General features: G+C 38.4%; 1 protein-coding gene across 5 annotated transcripts in view; it reads right to left on the bottom strand.

Moving 5' to 3' along the window:
* Nucleotides 1-18,962, bottom strand: part of RNF182 (ring finger protein 182) — a 63,613-nt gene that overhangs the window by 44,215 nt on the left and 436 nt on the right. For 2 of the 5 annotated variants that reach the window (XM_038584201.1, XM_038584202.1), the window contains exon 2: nucleotides 18,310-18,499. The gene's annotated coding sequence lies outside the window, so the exon portion shown is untranslated. Of the gene's footprint in view, nucleotides 1-18,309; nucleotides 18,500-18,801; nucleotides 18,932-18,962 lie in introns of those variants that run through there. The other 3 variants (XM_038584200.1, XM_038584204.1, XM_038584203.1) reach the window with 3 other exon arrangements.

Below are 18,962 nucleotides of genomic sequence, written 5' to 3'. Positions count from 1 at the left end.
GGGGCATCTGTGTGGCTCAGTCGATTAAGCATCTGTCTTTGGCTCAGGTCATGATCTCAGGGTCCTGGGATTGAGCCCCATGTCCGGCTCCCTGCTCAGCAGGGAGTCTGCTTCTCCCTCTCCCTCTAACCCCTCTCGTGCTCTGTCAAATAAATAAATAAAATCTTTAAAAAATAGATATAAATAAAAATATGTTGAGCTAAATGAAAATGAAAGCACAACATACCAAACTGGATGGGATGTACTGAAAGCAAAGCTTAGACTTATAGCTACAAATGTCTATATCACATTAGAAGAAAGGTCTTATTAACCTAAGCTTCCACTTCAAGAAACTTGATAAAAATAAACTGTCCCAAAGCAAATGGAAGGAAGGAAATAATAAAGATTAGAAAGAAAATTAATGAACCAGAAAACAAAATAATAGTGAAAACCATTGAAACTAAATGTTGGTTGTAAAGAAGAAATAAACAAAATTGATAAACCAACTAAGATAGTCAAACTATTTCTAGCAAAACAGAAGACATAAATTACCAAATTATCAAAATAAATAGAGGAAATTACTACTGATGCTACAGAAATTAAAAGGCTTATAAGGAATATTACAAACAACTACATATTCATAGACCTATACAAGGAAAAAAAAATTGAATTGGTAAATTAAAATCCTCCCACAAAGAAAAGCCCAAGCCCAAATGCCTTCACTGGTGAACTCTATCAAAAATTTAAAAACAAAACAAAGTCTACTCTTCACAAACTCATTCAGAAAATAAAGAAGAGAATACTTTCTAACTGTGAGGCCAGTATTGCCTTGATTCCAAGGCCAAATAAGGATATCACAAGAAAACTATAGTTCAATATACCTTATTAATACAGACACAAAAATCCTCTTAAAAAGTTCTAGTGGGCTAAATTCAACAATACAGCAAAATACAGCTAAGACAAATGAGATTTAATCTTGAAAGCAAAGTTCACTTAAAATTCAAAATCTGGGGTGCCTAAATGGCTCAGTCACCTTTGGCTTAAGTCATGATCCCAGGGTCCTGGGATGGAGGTTCCGTGTTGGGCTTCCTTCTCAGTGGGGAACCTGCTTCTCCCTCTCCCTGCTTGTGCACATGCTCTCTCTCAAATTACTAAAATCTTTAAATAAATAAGTAAATAATAAAATTCAAAATCCAATAATGTAATGAACTATATTTGTAAACACAATATTAATAAGAAGGAAATTAATAAATATTAATAAAGGGGAAAACATGATTACCTCACTACATGCAGAAAATTATTTAATAAAAATCAAATGTTCATTTATATTTTTTTAAAACTCTAAGTATAGAAAAGGTCTTCCTCTATCTAACAAAAGGGCATCTATTAAAAAACTACAGTTAACACCATACATAATGTTGAAAGACTGAATGCTTTCACCCCTAAGTTCAAGAACAAAGCAAGGATGTCTGTTTTTGCCACGAAAGAGGCAAGATTGTCCCATTTTACTACAATATTGTAGTAGAAGTTCTGGGCACTGTAATAAGGAGAAAGAAAGAAGTGAAAGTAAAAAAAAAAGAGGAAAGAAAGGCATTCTGATTTGAAAGGAAAAAAAACAGAACTTTTTAATTTGTTGATTATATGGTCCTATATGTAGAAACAATTCCTGGAACTAATAAATGAATTTGGCAAGACTGCAACACACAAGAACAAACACAAGAGTCAATTATATTTCTTCCTATCAGCTATAAACCAGCTAATATGCTACACACTAGCAACAAACAATCCAAAAATGAAATAAACAAAACAACTTCATTCATAAGAGCATTAAAAGGAATAAAACACTTAGGAAGAATATTAACAAAAGGAGTGCAAGACATACACACTGAAAACCACACAACAGTACCAAAGAAAATTAAAGATCTAAGTAAATGGAGACATTCCATATTCACTAATTGAAAGAGTCATTGTTGTTAAGATGGAATTTCACCCCAAATTGAGCTATAGATTCAAAAACAATCTCTAACAACAATAGTGTTGTTGAAATTGGCAAAGTTAAAATGTATGTGGGAGTGCAGAGGACTTCAAATAAGCAAAACAATTTTGTTAAAAAAGAAAAAGGAAGTTGGAAGATGACTTATTTTACTTTAAAATTTGATGTAACTCCACAGCATGATACAGGGTGAGGACGGATGATAGACAGCACAGAATTAAAAGTTCAGAAAGAAACCCTTCCATCTACTATCAGTTGACCTTTGACAAGGATGCTAATTCAATGGGGCAATTATAGTCTTTTCAGAAAATGGTGCTGGTAAAAGATTTGACATCTACATGCAAAAAAAGACAGATAAACAGACCTTTACCTCACACCAAATGCAAAGAATTAATTCAAAATGGATCATAGGGATGCCTGGGTGGCTCAGTGGTTGAGCCTCTGTCTTTGGCTCAGGTTTTGATCCCAGAGTCCCGGGATCAGGTCCCACATCAGGCTCCCTGCATGGAGCCTGCTTCTCCCTCTGCCTGTGTCTCTGCCTCTCTTTCTGTGTCTCTCATGAATAAATAAATAAAATCGTTTTAAACAAAAAAAAAGGATCATAAGCCTAACTGTAATAAGAATGCAAATCTTCTGGAAGAAAATAGAGAAAATCACTGTATCTCATAAAAACCTAGTAAACCTCAGATTAGGCAAAATTTCGTTGGTACAAACAAAAGCATGCCATACAGGGCAATGCTACTAAACTGAACTTCATCAAAATTAAAATGCTTTTTGTACTTCAAAAGAATGCGTCATAAAGAAAATGACAACACTAGTCATAGAGTTGGGGGAAATATTTGCAAATCACAGATCTGATAAAAGGCCTGTATCTAGAATATACAAAATACTCTTACAAATCAATAAGAAGACAACCCATTTTTTAAAATGGGCAAGAGAACTGAATAGACATTTTACCAAACAAAACTTACAAGTGGCTAATAAGCCCATAAAAAAAGGTGCTCAACATCATTAATCATTAGGAAGATGCAAATTAAATCACAAATTAAACTCAACACATCCACTATAATGACCATAATCAATAACTATTGACAATGATATGAAGAAACTGAAGCCATCATACACTGCTGGTGGGAATATAAAATGTTAGAGCCTCTTTGGAAAACAGTTCAGTAGTTTCCTAAAAAGTTAAACATACACAAATACCATGTGACCCAGGAATTCCACACTACCTCTTTTACCCAAGAGAAATTAAAGCATAGGTTTCCACAAAGACTTAAATGAATTGTCATAGCAGCATTATTCAGAGTAACCAATAACTGGAAACAACCCAAGTTTTCATTAACTGATGAATGGATAAACAGAACAAAGTATATCCATACAATATAAATCTACTCAGTAATAAGAAGGAATAAAATACCAATCAATGCATATTTCAATATAGACAAGACTTGTACGTTTCAAAAACATGCTAAGTGAAAGAAGATACAAAGACTACATTTGTATGATTCAATTTATATTAAATGCATAGAAAAGGCAAAGTTATAGAATAGTGGTTACCCCACAGCAAAGAAAACACTCACCAAAGCTTAAAGGGAGCCTACAGAATGGAAGAAGATACTTGCAAATGACATATCAGCTAAAGGGTTAGTATTCACTACCTGCAAAGAATTTATCAAACTCAACACCCAAAAAACAAATAACCTAGTTAAGAAATGGGCAGAAGACATGAAGACACTCTTTCCAAAAAAAGATATTGATATGGCTAACGGACACATGAAACAATGCTCAACATCACTCATCACTAGGAAATGCAAATCAAAACCAGGATGAGATACCATCTTAGACCTGTCAGGATAGCTAAAATTAACAACCTAAGAAACAAAAAGTGTTGGCAAGGGTAGGAGAAAGGAGAACCCTCTTACACGGGTGGTGGCAATGCAAACTGGTGCACCACTCTGGAAAACAGTATGGAAGTTCCTCAAAATGTAAAAATAGAACTACCCTATGATCCAGCAATTGCACTATCAGGTATTTACCTAAAGGATACAAAAATACTAATTCAAAGGGGCACATGCACCCTAATATTTGTAGCAGCATTATCAACAATAGCCACACTATGGAAAGAGCCCAAATGTCCACCAATTGATGAATGGATAAAGAAGATGTGGGGTGTGTGTGTGTATATATATTTAAATATATAGGAATATTGTGTATATATATAAATATATATAGGAATATATATATATAGAAATATTACTCAGCCATCAAAAAGAATGTAACTTTGCCATTTACAATGACGTGGATCGAGCTAGAGGGTATATAATACTAAGTGAAATAAGTCAGTCAGAGAAAGACAAATATATGATCTCACTTGTGTGTGGAATTTAAGAAGGAAAACAGAGGAACATATGGGAAGGGGGAAAAGAAAAACACAGGAAACAAACCATAAACTCTTAACAGAGAACAAACTGAGTTGATGGAGGGAGATAGGTAGGGGGATGGACTAGATAGGGTGATGGGCATTAAGGAGGACACTTGTTATGATGAGCACTGCATGTTGTATGAAAGTGAAAAAAAAGAAATAGTAAACAAATAGATATCAACTGCCCAAAACAATGTATTGTGTGGTGTACTTATGTGTGAAATTAAAAGAAATGACAGTAACAGTAGAGTAGCGGCTTTTACAGAGTTAAAGTGTTCTTAGAATCCTGTATGGTGAAGGAAGTTAAGTGATGAGTAAATTACTAAGTGAGGATGGATGATTCTATAGACAAACTATTAAGACTAACAAGTCAATGTAGCAAAATCCTTGGAACCTGGGTCAATACACCAAGATCTACTGTATTTTGCAAACACAGGCAACATGAAATTAAGAGGTAAAACTTTAAAGACATCATTTGCAACAAGAACAAAAAGAATCCTGATGAAAGATGTGCAAGAATGGTACAGAGAGAACTTGAAAACACTACTTGAAAACTTTGAGGAATTAAAGACAACCTAATCATACAGAGAGCTATACTGTGTTCATGGATTGGAAGACCCAACTCTGTTAAAATGTCAACTCTCTCAAATTGATCTACAGATTCAAATGCAATTCCAATCAAAATCTCAGCCAGTGTTTTTGTGAATATTGATCAGGTGATTCTAGAAATTATATGTAAATGCTAAACACCAAGAAAAGGCCAAAACGAAATTGAGAAAGAAAATCGAAAGACTTACATTATCTGGTATTAGGACTACAATAATTTAAGATATTTTAGGGGAACCTGGATGGCTCAGTCTGCCTTTGGCTCAGGTCATGATCCCAGGGTCCTGGGATCAAGTCTGGAGTCGGGCTCCCTGCTCAATGGGGAGCCTGCTTCTCCTTCTCCTCCCCGCTTATGCTCTATCTCTGCCTCTCTCTCAAATAAATAAAATCTTTAAAAAAATTTAAGGTACTTTATTAGACAAGTAGCCCAATAGGACGGAATACAGAAAGTCTCCAGAAACAGATTCACAAGTTTTAAAATAGGCAAAACTGATCAATAGTGATAGAATTCAGACTAGTGATCACCTTGTGGGTGAGAGTTAACAGCTGAAAGCATGAAACAAATGGATTCTAGGATAATGATAATATTTTATGTTTTAATGTGAGCAGTGGTTACAAAGGTGGATTACTTTCAGAAAATGCAAAGAGCTACCATCCTGCAACTTGTGCACTTTTCTGGATGCACATTAATCTTCAATGACAAAGTTTAATTAAAAATAAAAATGGGGCAGCCCTGGTGGCCTAGCGATTTAGCGCCGCCTTCAGCCCGGGGTGTAATCCTGGAGACCCGGGATCCAGTCCCACATCTGGCTCCCTGCATGGAGCCTGCTTCTCCCTCTGCTTGTGTCTCTGCCTCTCTCTCTCTCTCTGTCTCTCATGAATAAATAAATAAAATCTTAAAAAAAAATTTTAAAAAATAATAAATAAATAAATAAATAAATAAATAAATAAATAAATAAATAAAAATAAAAATGATCCTGGGGTGCCTGGTGGCTCAGTAGGTTAAGCATCCAATGCCTGATATCACCTCAGGTATCACTCTCAGGGTGGTGAGTTCAAGTGCCACACTGGGCTTCCAACATGAACCCTACTTGCGTACTTACTGACTGATCCACCGACCGACCGACCGACCAACCAACCAAATAAATAAACAAACAAATAAATAAGTAAAAATGCTGCTGCCTTGTATCTTTACACAATACAGGTAAAGAATGCTGTGATTTTGAAAAAGTCTATATAGTTGGGACACCTGAGTGGGTCAGCAGTTGAGCATCTGTCTTTGGCTCAGGGCATGATCCTGGGGTTCGGGAATCAAGTCCTGCATTGGGCTGCCTGTGAGGAGGCTGCTTGTCCCTCTGCCTATGTCTCTGCCTCTCTGTCTCTCATGAATAAATAAATTTAAAAATCTTAAAAAAAATAAAATAAAAGTTTACAGGCAGCCCCCAGAGAGATTTTCTAGAACTCAAATCTGATGATTCACTCCCCTCTGGAAAGAGATTAAGGTCTTCCTAATCTGGCCTTGCTGGAGCCATCCTTCATTCAGCATTGATAATAATTATTCCCAAATCTTGTTCGGATGCCTCTGCTATGTGCTTCCATGGGCATCATACACGCCCTTCACATCACAGGTCTAGTGGAACGACTGGTCATTACCCTATCAGCAAGGTGTTTGCTTCAGGGGTCATGAGTGCCTGGCACAGTGCCTTGTACATGCTGGATATTCATTAAGTGCTACAGAAAAACTTAAGTAGTAAAGTCAACAGAGTCCTTGATGCATTTACCTAAGAAATTTGTCCTTTCTACAACACAAGAGTTTTATATGGGCTGTCTAAATTTTCTCCTTTTTTAAGCTGATTTAGTCTGGCAGAAAAACCTATCATCTATAGACCAATCGACCATGACCTAGAGGTTAATAATCAAACCATTTAAATTTACTGCAGAACAAAGAATAATTGAATCTCAGGCCAGATATAAATTAGACCTCTAAAATGCTTTAAGCTCTTCCTAATTATGTGTCCCACTGTCTGAATAAAATTGTTTAAAGGTTTCAGACTCTTCCATCATTGTCTATAAAGACAGGAGGAGAGAAAATATTTAATCCGTTATGTTGCTAGTTGCATACCAACACTACATAAATCAGTATCATGGTTCATTTCGAATGCCCCATTAGAGTAAGTGAGGTCGGTCTTAAATAAATCACGGTTATAGGTCTGATTTTTTCTAATTAAATGCTCTAAGACATCTTTTATGTATACTCAGATGTAAATACACAGAGTAACTTTCCTACTCATAAATTACCATGGTTTAGAGATCATAACAATCTCAATGGTTTCAGTGACAACATATGGTTATAACTAACATGGCATCATTTTTGACTACCAAACGTTCCCAGATTCCTTGTGAAAATACCTTCCACTCACTAATATGTAGCTTGTCGCATTTCCACTATCAGAGTAAGAGGAAGGACTAGCAATTCTAATCTGAATATCTGAATAAAGCCCTTGCTATTAACGACTTCACACATCTTTTTCCTGTTAACTGTAATAATTTCCTAGGCCATGATGCATTCCTCGATCTTCTAGGCATAATATCAGAAAAACACTGAATGGACAGTTACACCAACATATATGGACTACATCTTATTCATTGTTTCTCATAAACCTTATTCTAGCTACTCAAGTACCATGTCAACTGAGTGCCCATATGCTGCCAGTCTCTCGAATAAACACTGAGAATACAACTTTAAGGAGGGGAAAAAAAATTGCCTCTTCCCTCATGTTGCTTACAGTTCACGGAGGGCAGTATCAACCGAATGAGCACATAAATAAATGTAAAATTACAACTGTAATAAGTACACCACATTTCACCCTGGACTACTGCAATAGGTTCCTAATAATTCTTCCTGCCACCATTCTTGCTCACCCATGACCCAACCTCTATGTACAAGAATATTTCTGAAATGTAAACCAAATTATTCCCATTTCCCCAACTGCCACCTCCACAAAAAGCTCTACAACTGCTTCCCATGGCACAAAGAAGAAAACCCACCCAGTCCTTGCCACGAATTATAAAACCTTGAGCAATCTGGCCACTCCTTCCCTCTGTGACATCGTCTCATACCATTCTCCTACCTTCTCTCTGCCTCAGGGCCTTTGCACTTGTTCCTTCTGCCTGAAATTGCTCTGCTCCTGATAAAGGCTCCCCTTGTCACTCAAATCACAGCTTAAATGTTATCTCGCCTCCAAATCTAAGGTAGCATCCACTCACTTGCCTTACATATCTGTGTTGTATTTGTCCCTGCTAGTTTTCTTTTTTATTTGGATTTCTGTTTGTGTGTGTGTGTATGTGTGTGTGTGTGTGTGTGTGTGTGCGCACTCACACGTGCATGAGCAGAAGGGAACCTTGTCTGTTAATTTTCCCAGAGCTTAGAGCTCTGCTGGCCCACTGTGGCCACTCAATAAATATTTGTTGAATGAGTACAAGTGTCTGATCTGGTCAAGAATGTAATGGAAATTTTCACTAAGCAAGTAACAACTGAATTGAGATCTGACAAATGAGCAGGAGTTACTAAGTGAAGACAGAAGGAAAGAACATCCACACAGAAGGAGTGGCCAATGCAAAGGCCCAGGGGCAGAAGAAAGCACTGCACAAATGAGGATTAAAAGAAGTCCTATGAGGCACCTAGCTGGCTTAGTCAGTGGAGCATGCAACTTGGTCTCTGGGTTGTTAGTTTGAGCCCCACACTGGGTGTAGAGATTGCTTAAAAATTAAATCTTAAAAAAAAAAAGAGAGAGAGAAGCCTCATAAGTTCAGAGTACAAAAAGATAAGGAAGATGTTAGAACTATTAGCTGTATAAAGAATACAAAGGCAAATATTACACAATGAAATTAATATGCCCATCAAGTTTGAGCAAAAACAAAAGCCAAATTTAAAAAAAAAGAATTACTGAAGAATTATTCCATAATAATAAAATCAAATAAGGTATAAAAAAACAAGATAAAAATGTATCCAATTAGTAATAATTTTAGAAAAGGAGCTACTATAACATAGTTAACCTAAATCCCACAATTTAATCATATCTGTTCTTATTTCTCTGTCCTGATTTCACTAAATTGCTGTCTTAAAAAAAATCTACTACATGAAAAATGTCTTATAATGCACATCAACTGATGAAAATTTACTTGTAGATTTAGTTTAATAAGAAATCCTTATTTTATTAAGATATTACTGCCACTATATGTCTGACATCTTAATATGTTATACTATTAAATTTTTTTAAGTAGACTCACAATGTAGTTTTATAATTACATATTGGATTCACAACTTTATATTGGAACACAACTATAGAGACCTTGAGAAAAGAAAAAGGTAAAATGCCAGAATTCTTTTTTTTAAAGAAATGATTTAAAGTGATCTTCAAGTAATTAGTCTTCATCTTTTAAGGGGAAAAGGCAGAAAGATGGGAGGTCATGTGATGGAGGGAAGAGATGCCAAAGAGCATCAGGCTACCTTTAAGTGCTTTTTATCCATCATCCATGTGGTGTACCTTAAGTGCATCTGTCTGTCCATCACGTGTCCTCTTACCACAACCCACCACACCCCCTGCCCAGTTCAGATCCCCCCAGCTCCTGGTACAGTTCCTGGCACCTGTGCCATTTCTCCAAATGAATACATTCTCTTCTAAAACCAAAAGTTCATGGGCTAAGTACAAGATTCCCAGCTTCAGAACTAGGCGTATAGGAGTTTTAACAGAAAGAGCTGATTATCTGGCTCCTTAAATTTAATTTCATACCACCACCATCGACCAGTAGGAAGAACTTCCTACCTTATTCCAACAAATGTATTTGTTCCCCAAATTCTCCAAATTATTCCATCTCGGCCCTCTCTTCAGAGGTAGAGTTAAATCTAAGTACTTCCCACCAATAGACTGGTACCAGTTGTAAGATACTAAATGCAAAGCCAGGATCCAGCACAGATCTGACTACTAGAAGTCCAGGTTCTTTATGTCCCTACAATGGAGGCACCATGAACTAATAAGTCAGACCACACATTTTTTAGCTCCTAAGAGCTGACTTAATGATCTTTGATACGTCTATCCTCTTTCTCAGAGACATGGATACAAGCTCAAAAAGAAAACGTTCATAAGTGACAAAGATGCATCAGATACAACAAATAGCAGAATTGTTTAAATCCCAGGGAATGCGGAAGTGTTTTGTAGTTTCTATAGTCCTGTCAACTTGTCACTGATTAAGAGACCATGAAAATCTTTGCTAAAGCACCACTTGGCAACCCCTCTCCCCCAAAATACACTTAGTTTAAAAAAAAAAAAAAAACATAAATCAGAAAATGGTTAGACTGACTTGATTTTGCAGCCTCCAGCTGTTGGGATGCTTTATCATTATCATTAGTATTTGAATATCTACAAGCAAACTGTTAATTCAAGCTTATAGAGCAGGGGACTTCTCATGTTTTCCTTTTTATTTCTTCACCCTACAATTGCAATAAGAAATTCTAATTCATATTAACATTAGCAAGGGCTCAAAAATTATCTCCAAATAGTTTATATTCATTTTTACAAAGCCTTTGAGAAGAGAAGGGGACTATATGGTACATTTTTTTTTTAAGACTTCAACAAAACAATTAAAATAGAAAGGTATTATTAACAGCTCTCTACCCATTTGAAAAAGTTTCTGCCATGGAAGTGTTGATGTTTCAGTGATTACAGAGGTCTCAAGTTTCACCAAGTCAGTAATTCTGATCTGTTCACTAGAATAGAGGATGGCATTTTCTGTGCTTTTCTCTGGGATCACTTAATAAGCTACAGAGACAACCACTTGACCACATTAAGCAGACAGAGACTTGACTATGAAAATCTAAAACTTTCCTATAATATTCCAGGGTTTTCCTAAGACGGGTCCCCTCTACCAGAAACTTGAATGAATAAGATTATTTTATTCATTCAAGAAGTGTTTATTGAGCATTTACTATGTTCCAGACATATTCTCAAGGTTAAAACTTCCGTAGCAAAAAATTAAAAAGTAAAAAAAAAAAATTTTTTTTAATTAAAAAAAAAAAAAAAGAGCCACTGTCTTTATGGAATTTTACACAACGGAAGAGTAAGACAAACATAGATACTTTTTTGTTTACATGATGTGCCAGGTGGTAATAGTAATGTAGAAAAGAACAGATAAGGGGCGAGAAAGTCCTAGAAACAGATCACAATTTTGTATAGAGTGCTTAGGGAAGGCCACTCTGATAACATCAGCATACAGACCTGAAAGAAACAATAGGGTTAGTCACACTACTATTTGGAGAACAAGCAGTCCCAGCAAAACGGACATTTGTGCTAAGGTTTGGCAACCAGACCGGACTTGGTATGCTCAAAGAACAAGGCATCTAACTTCATCCAGACCTCCAGCATCCTAAGACAAGGACGTCTCCTTATGTGATGGAGAACATATTGCTCTGACCCTTGGAGGAGTCCACCCTGAGGTATGGGATGGGCACAGAGTTCTTTTTCATTTCATATAATAAAACAAAATAAATTCAGGAAATAGAATATAACTCCACTTAATTTTGTTTTAAACTCTAAAAGTTAATTTAGATTGAGAGAAAGTATTCACCTCTCCTTCTACCCCAAAACCCCACCTGGTGTCTGCAGCAGTAAGCATAAGCAAGGATATATTTTTCTTGGTTTTCTCCTGAAAACTCCCCCTTCCTCTAATGGACCACACCCACCATTCTGAACCTGCCCCACCTGGCCATCCTCAATGGCCTCCCTTCCCAAAGCACACATCAGCAAAAAGCATCTTTACGGCAGCAGGAAACAGTCTTTGCCCATAATTAGCAAAGCAATCCTGGTCAACTTCAGCTTGTGATTTAGTCACACAAATCATATATTTAAATTTACCACCTCTATGCAACCTAGATAAGCTATTTATTAGCATCTTATGGCTGCTGGGAAACAAGAGTGAGGAAACAAGAGTTACTCTGAAAATCAAGAGAGATTGCTTGTATAGTATATGTTATAGATTATTATAGATTACCTGGCACCAAGTAAGTGCTCAATAACTGGTAGCTATTACAATATTTATTAAAAGAACCTACAGAACTCTGCTTCATTACTTGCTTTTATGGACACTTGTCTCTTAATCTTTTCACGTAGCTTAAATAAGAAAAGATCAATGAGGGGGTGCCTGGGTGGCTCAGTCAGTTAAGCATCTGCCTTAAGCTCAGGTCATGATCCTGGGGTCCTGGGATCGAGTCCCACATCAGGTCCCCACTCAGTGATGCGTCTGCTTCTCCCTTTCCCTCTGCTCCCGCTTATGCTCACGCGATCGCTCACATGCACTCTCTGTCAAATAAATAAATATAATCTTAAAAATTAAAAAGAGAGAGAGAGAGAGAGAAAGAGAGAAGAAAAGACCACTGATGGGCACCTAGGTGGCTCAGTCAGTTAAGTGTCTGCCTTCAGCTCAGGTCATGATCCCAGGGTCCTGGTACCAAGAGCCCTCCATCAGGCTCCCTGCTCAGTGGGGAATCTGCTTCTCACTCTGCCCCTCCACCTGCTTATGCTCTCTCCCCCCCACCTCACTCTCAAATAAATAAATAAAACCTTTAAAAAGAAAGACCACTCAAGTTAAAATGCTTAATCACTCTTAATCATTTTACACGGAGTAGTGGAGGAGAAAAGGAGGTAAAACACTGAAATTATTGTAAGAACAAATGTAAACGATTTTCAGAGATCCATTTTTTTGCTCCTTGACTAGAATAATCAAAAGCTTATCATAATTGCTAGTATAAAATTAAGCTAGATACTATCTTTTAAGTTTTTAAATTCTAGTGAGTTAACATACAGTATAATATTAGTTCCAGGAGTATAATTTAGTGATTGAACACTTGACATACAACACCCAGTCCTCATACAATAAGCTAGCTACTATTTTTTATGCTTTTTATATATAACCTTTGAAACACGAATATCAGAAATCCATATTAGTTGAAACAGAATTGTGGTATATGATTTTTAATGTTGTATTTTAAATAACTAAAAGCTTAGATTAATTTTATAGGGCCCTAATGATACATTAAACTTGAATCAGTTTCCTAAGGCCCTAAAATTGATTTTTTAAAAGCCCTCACTACTGACTTTGGAATTAGAATAAACTGTAGTAATTTTATATCACATAAAAAATCTTTTAAGTATTCAATTAAGAAAAGCATACTTGTGGGACGTCTGGATGGCTCAGCAGTTGAGCATCTGCCTTTGGCTCAGGGCATGATCTCCAGATCCAGAATCGAGTCCCACATCAGGCTCCTTGCATGGAGCCTGCTTCTTCCTCTGCCTGTGTCTCTACTTCTCTATCTCTCCGTGTCTCTCATGAATAAATAAAATCTTAAAAAAAAAAAAAAAAAGCATACTTGTACCTACCTTATTTTTAGAAATGAGTTAAGACTTAACTCTTGTTATTCAGAAGCTTACAGTCTAGCACAAGAAAACAGATATGTTTTTTTTTCAACACAACATGCCAAATTGGTTTTTTTAAAAGCATACACAAAATTCTCTTGGAAGAGAGTTTAAAAAAAGGAGTATCATTTAGCCCTTAGGGCAAGAAGTTAGCTAAGGACAGGTGAGCCCAGATTAAGGATAGCCCACAAAAGGCAATGCAAAATAGACAAACATTCAAAAGACATATTTACATGTATATAGCAAGCTAACACCATCAAAAAGATGTATTCTTTTTAATATTGAATACAAATAATAAGTGAAAGGACAAATATCTTCAGAAAGTAGCTTTTTTTGTAAATCAATCTGTTCTAGTTCTTGTTTTTTTTTTTAAGATTTATTTTTAAGTCATCTCTCCACCCAATATGGGGCCAGAACTCACAACTCCGAGATCAAGAATCACATGCCCTACCAACTGAGCCAGTCAGGCACTCCCTAGTCTCTATATACAGAAAAGAACACTGGTGCATGTCACAATATGCTATGAAGAAATGCTTGTTTTATGATTTTGGGCTTTGTTTCTTATCATTAAAATGAGAAAAAAAAGCCCACATGCCATTAACAATGAGTGCCATTATTTCCACACTTTCAACAAACATACACACATACACATCAGTGACATGAAAAAAAGCAAAGCTTCCTGCATTCCTTCACATAAAAAACACTAGGATCCTGGTATGTTTTGTAGACCTTTAGGTCAATACAACAGAGAACGATCACACCAGTTTTCTCCATCTTCAATTGGAGCTCACCAAAGTACCCACCCCATACGGTTCCCGGGAGGTTTAAATAAGCTACTAGTTGTGCCATGCATAGAACAAAACTGGCTCGTACGAAGCACTAGAGAGGGTTTGATTGATTGACAAAAAAAAAGATAAAACTGCAATCATACTACACAAGGTCTGAAGAAACCATATGTAACAAGAGGAAATGCCAGAGAAGAACACACACAAACCTTTTATTGTAGATTTACAATTCAAGAGTTTGAGTAAGCATCTGTTCTTCAATATAATTATGCCTGACATGTCACAGGGCGATGAAATTGTGTAAAATGCTACATCTCCATTCAATGACTATGGTTTTAAGAAAGGGACGAAGGTTCGGGGCACCTGGGTGGCTCAGTGGTGGAGCACCTGCCTTTGGCTCAGGTCATGATCCCGGGGGCCTGGGGTTGAGTCCCACATGGGGCTCCCCGTGGGGTGCCTGCTTCTCCCTCTGCCTATGTCTCTGCCTCTCTCTGTGTGTCTCTCATGAAAAATAAAAGAAAGGGAAGGAGGACTGATCCTTAGAAACACAGTTTTTCATGTAAATACAACCAATATATTAGTTCCATTACTGTCTTGATTATCTAACTGGTCTACCCTGACCAATTAGATTACGTAATACACCCAGGCAGCAAGCAAACCTTTGCGCTCATACCTTAATTTGTGGTTTATAATATTCAGAGTGCACTTAGCCACAGTTCAAGGGAGTCATTTTTAGGTTAGTCAGGAGAAAAAGTGGGGGTAAGTGACCAGGAACAGCCCTCTGAAAAGCATGGAAACAGCCCTCTGGTGACCGCTTCCGGAGTTTGGACCATAAAGTGATTAAGACATTATTAAGGTCATCAGAGTCTTTTTCCTTCCTATCCTTGGGACCATGTAGCCCTACAGCCTTTCAGCATGTACTAAACTCCCTTTTTAACATCTTTTAACTCACTGAAGACTCCACCTCATGGTTCTTTGGTTTTCACTTCAACTTATTACAAGGTAGAGAAGCAGGGGATCTAATGTAAGACACTTGTACAATTCATCACCCTACAGGATCCGAAATTTTCCTAATCACCTTACAACTCTGTAAACGTCCAAAATGTGAGATTATAACATGCGCTATTTTTTTTTTAATGCACACCACTATAAACAAAGTTTCAGATATTCTTCTGGTTGAATAACAAATTAACCAAATCATATTTTTTTAAAGCCCTGGGGATATAAAATTATTTAAGAAGATTAAGGAATTAACTTTCCCCATAAGAAAAGAGAAGGCTAAAAACCAGGCCAATGAAAAATACTTGGATTTCACATATAACGATTTATAGATAAGAGAAATAATCATGATAGTTGGAAACAAATAATTCCTCACCCTAAGATCTCAGATGAGACTTTGATCAAGCAATACAGAATATACAGAAGGAAACACCTGATACACATTTGTTGCCTGATATCCAAAACTGAATCGTTACCAATAACTGACAGGTAAGGAAATCAATCATTAACTTTGAATTGTATTTATAACACTCCCATCAAGTGCCAGACAGTATAAATGTACATATTTTCCCCAACCACTTGTGATTTATAAAATGGTGAAGACATCTTATCTTCATATTCACTGGGAGCACAAAAAATGAAACATATGCCCAAACATTTCTCAATCTCCATCAGTCACTATTAATAATCCATGTCACAAGAAAACCACTTCCTGTGACCAGTGCCATGCTCTCTCCTATGCCTTGTGTCAGCGCCATCATTATGATCAACAGCCACCCACCCTGCACAGCAGGTCACTTAACCTTCTATTTATGCCATTTTTCCTCGAGGTCTCAGGGGCCATATTACTCTCTCCCTAGCCACAAATTTGAGCCTACATGTTTTGAAAATGGAGAAATCATTTAAAAAAAAAAACTATCATCCTTCACAAATGTACTTTTATAAATGCCACAACACATTGTACTCGATGCCAAATTACCAACCAGGCAGCATGTTAGCACAGGGCAACTAGAAACTGCAAGAGAACGCTGACCCAGAAACCACCAATAAAGGCTTCAGTGGCCTTATGCTGCCAGGCAGGCTCAGATGGTTACAAAACAACCGACTTTCAATGGCACAAATATAAATGTTAATCCTAACTTAACCGAGAACCTTTCGTGGCTTGTTTCACAATCGTGGACCGGCTTGATTACGTGAAGTTGCAGAATTTTCCAGGGACAATAATGGCTGTGATTACAATTATCAGACCATTTTTTACAATTTATCCCCAAAACTAGGACCAGTGTTCCCTATAAAATTAAGAGTTTTAAGCCTAGAATTGCAGAAGACTCACACTACTGTGAAAAATCGAGAGTGACAATTTAGGATTTTTTACACCTGAGGATGTGCTGTGCTGGTCTCTACTTCCACCAGGTGGCTAATCAAAATCAAGGCCATAAAGCACACTCTTCCTTTGCACTTCCTAAGATACTGAGGAAATGAGTTATTTTTTTTTCTTTTATTATCTTGGTATGCACATACCTCCAAAAGCCAGCAACATATATGAACATGCCAAATGATTGTTCTTTACTGCACTGATAAAAGCTCCATTTCATGCTTGAGAGCTTGTGTAAATAAATCACTACAAACCGATGCCTGCAGTCCATGACTGTGTATTCCTGATGTTTACTGACTTTATTTCTTGGCAGAAAAAGAGACAGCTTTAAAAATGCCACACTCTATTGAACGTTGTGCCTTTAGCAAAGGCAACACATGAGTCCTTATCGTGCTGAATTAACACTGGACAACTCCACTCTTCAGAAATACAAAATTCCACAATGTAAATGTTTGGGCTAGAACCCATAGGGAGGGTTCCATCTGGCTGAAGAGCAGGTCCAGAGTCCTTGCACCTAATACTGGATTTGCTAACAAATATTTGAATAAAGCTGTATTCTTGATACCTCCGAGCACAAAAATAATTATTTCTACTACAAGACATGAAACTACATTCTGTGCCTATTTAGTATGCCTAGGCTTCAATATTCTGATTGCCTTTCATGCTTAAATGAGAAAATATTTATTTTCTCTCCTGGTTACCTTCTCAAAGCAGATCTACTACATTTTAATCAATGTACCATTCATTACCACCATCAAAGAGTATTTAACAGAGCATCTGTGAATGGCTGTACAGGTAAAATCAGTTTAGAAACAAACCCAATTGTGAAATAATCCGCAAAATGTTGTTGCAACTTAATCCTTTGGTTCTCAGTACAATCTTCTCATGAAGTAGCATTACTTAAAATTGCCGGCAAATACAAACTGACTTAGAAACCTAGTAATCAGCCGGCTAACAGGTGTTGAAATCCCAAAAGAGAGAGGAGGTATATTAGATAATCACTTCATGCCTGGCACCTTAAGTAGCTTTAATAGCCATAATTCTAATCAACTTAACTCCAATTCAAAATGATCCGTGCCATTGGCTTTTTTTTTTTTTCCACGAACTACCTTTTAGCAAACATCATTTCTTGCATTCCATGTAATGTTGTCTGACTGACCTATTCCAACTTGCGTATTATTTTACTAAATCGAGAATACAATTAGTGGAATCATTTTCCAGTTACCAACCGACCTCTCTCCCCAATTAAAGTAACACTGATGTACTATTTCCTTCCGGATTGATAAACCTCTGCTTCTGAAAGTGAATACTGCCGTCTTTCACATTATCACACCCAAGATGGTATATCTAAGTAGTAAGAGAGTCTCGACAATCGCTATCTTTAATTCATTCTTTGTGTCTGCAACAAACTAAGTATCACGAAAGGAGAGCAAGGCGTGGGGCCCGTTGAGAAAAGGAGCGATGGACCCCAACTTGAGCACATCCCCACCCAGGGCCCACACGCCCTTGGCAACAGCATCCGAACACAGGTGCAAACACCGCCCGGCTACCTGCCTCCAGAGGGGCTCTGGACCACGTCCTCACACACAACAACGCCGGGCATGCTGCAGCTCCTTAAAGCACGAGCAAATACCTCCCAGAAGCAAGCGGCAGCAAGGACACGCGCGCCGAGCACCTACCCCCCACGGTCCTGCGGCTGCACCGACTCGGCTCGTTGCCTGGGTGGGAAACGCGGCTCCCCTCCCCGTCCCCTTACAGGTGTAACTGCACCTTCCACAAAGGTGGCCGTGCTCGAAATCCAAGTGAACTTCGGGAGCACCCGAAGGCTTCGGGTCGTGGGCACCGAAGTATGGGCTCACTTTCCAGAAACTGCAAAAAAAAAAAAAAAAAAAAAAAAAAAAAGAAATGTGTGGCTTCTTGGCCCTGCGAGCCTCCCCCTCCCGCCCCGTCCTCAAACAGGACCAGCGGGGAGGCAGGCGCGTCCGAAGGGCGGCAAACGCCGCGGTCCCCGGGGGCACAGTCCCCGCGGCCGGCCGGGCGGAGGGAGCCCCGGGCCCCGCGCAGCGCCCGGGATGCTCGGCGGCCGTCGGGGAGCGGGAGGCGCGGGGAGGCCCCGGGGCGTCGGGGGCGCGGCCCCCAGCCCTCCCCGGCCGCAGGCGCGCTCGCCTTACCTGGCCCGCGGCGGCGGCGGCGGCGGCGGCGGCGGGACCCGGAGGGACCGAGCGAGGGAGCGAGCGAGGGAGGGAGGCGCCGCGGAGGAGGAGCTCGGCCGGGAGCGGGCGGGCCGCTTTGTTTCCACTGCGCCGAGCCGCCGACCCTGCGTCACCATGGC

This window comes from Canis lupus, chromosome 35 (genome assembly GCF_011100685.1).
Source record: "Canis lupus familiaris isolate Mischka breed German Shepherd chromosome 35, alternate assembly UU_Cfam_GSD_1.0, whole genome shotgun sequence".
Lineage (NCBI taxonomy): Eukaryota > Metazoa > Chordata > Mammalia > Carnivora > Canidae > Canis > Canis lupus.
This window is presented reverse-complemented; position numbering and strand designations above follow the sequence as displayed.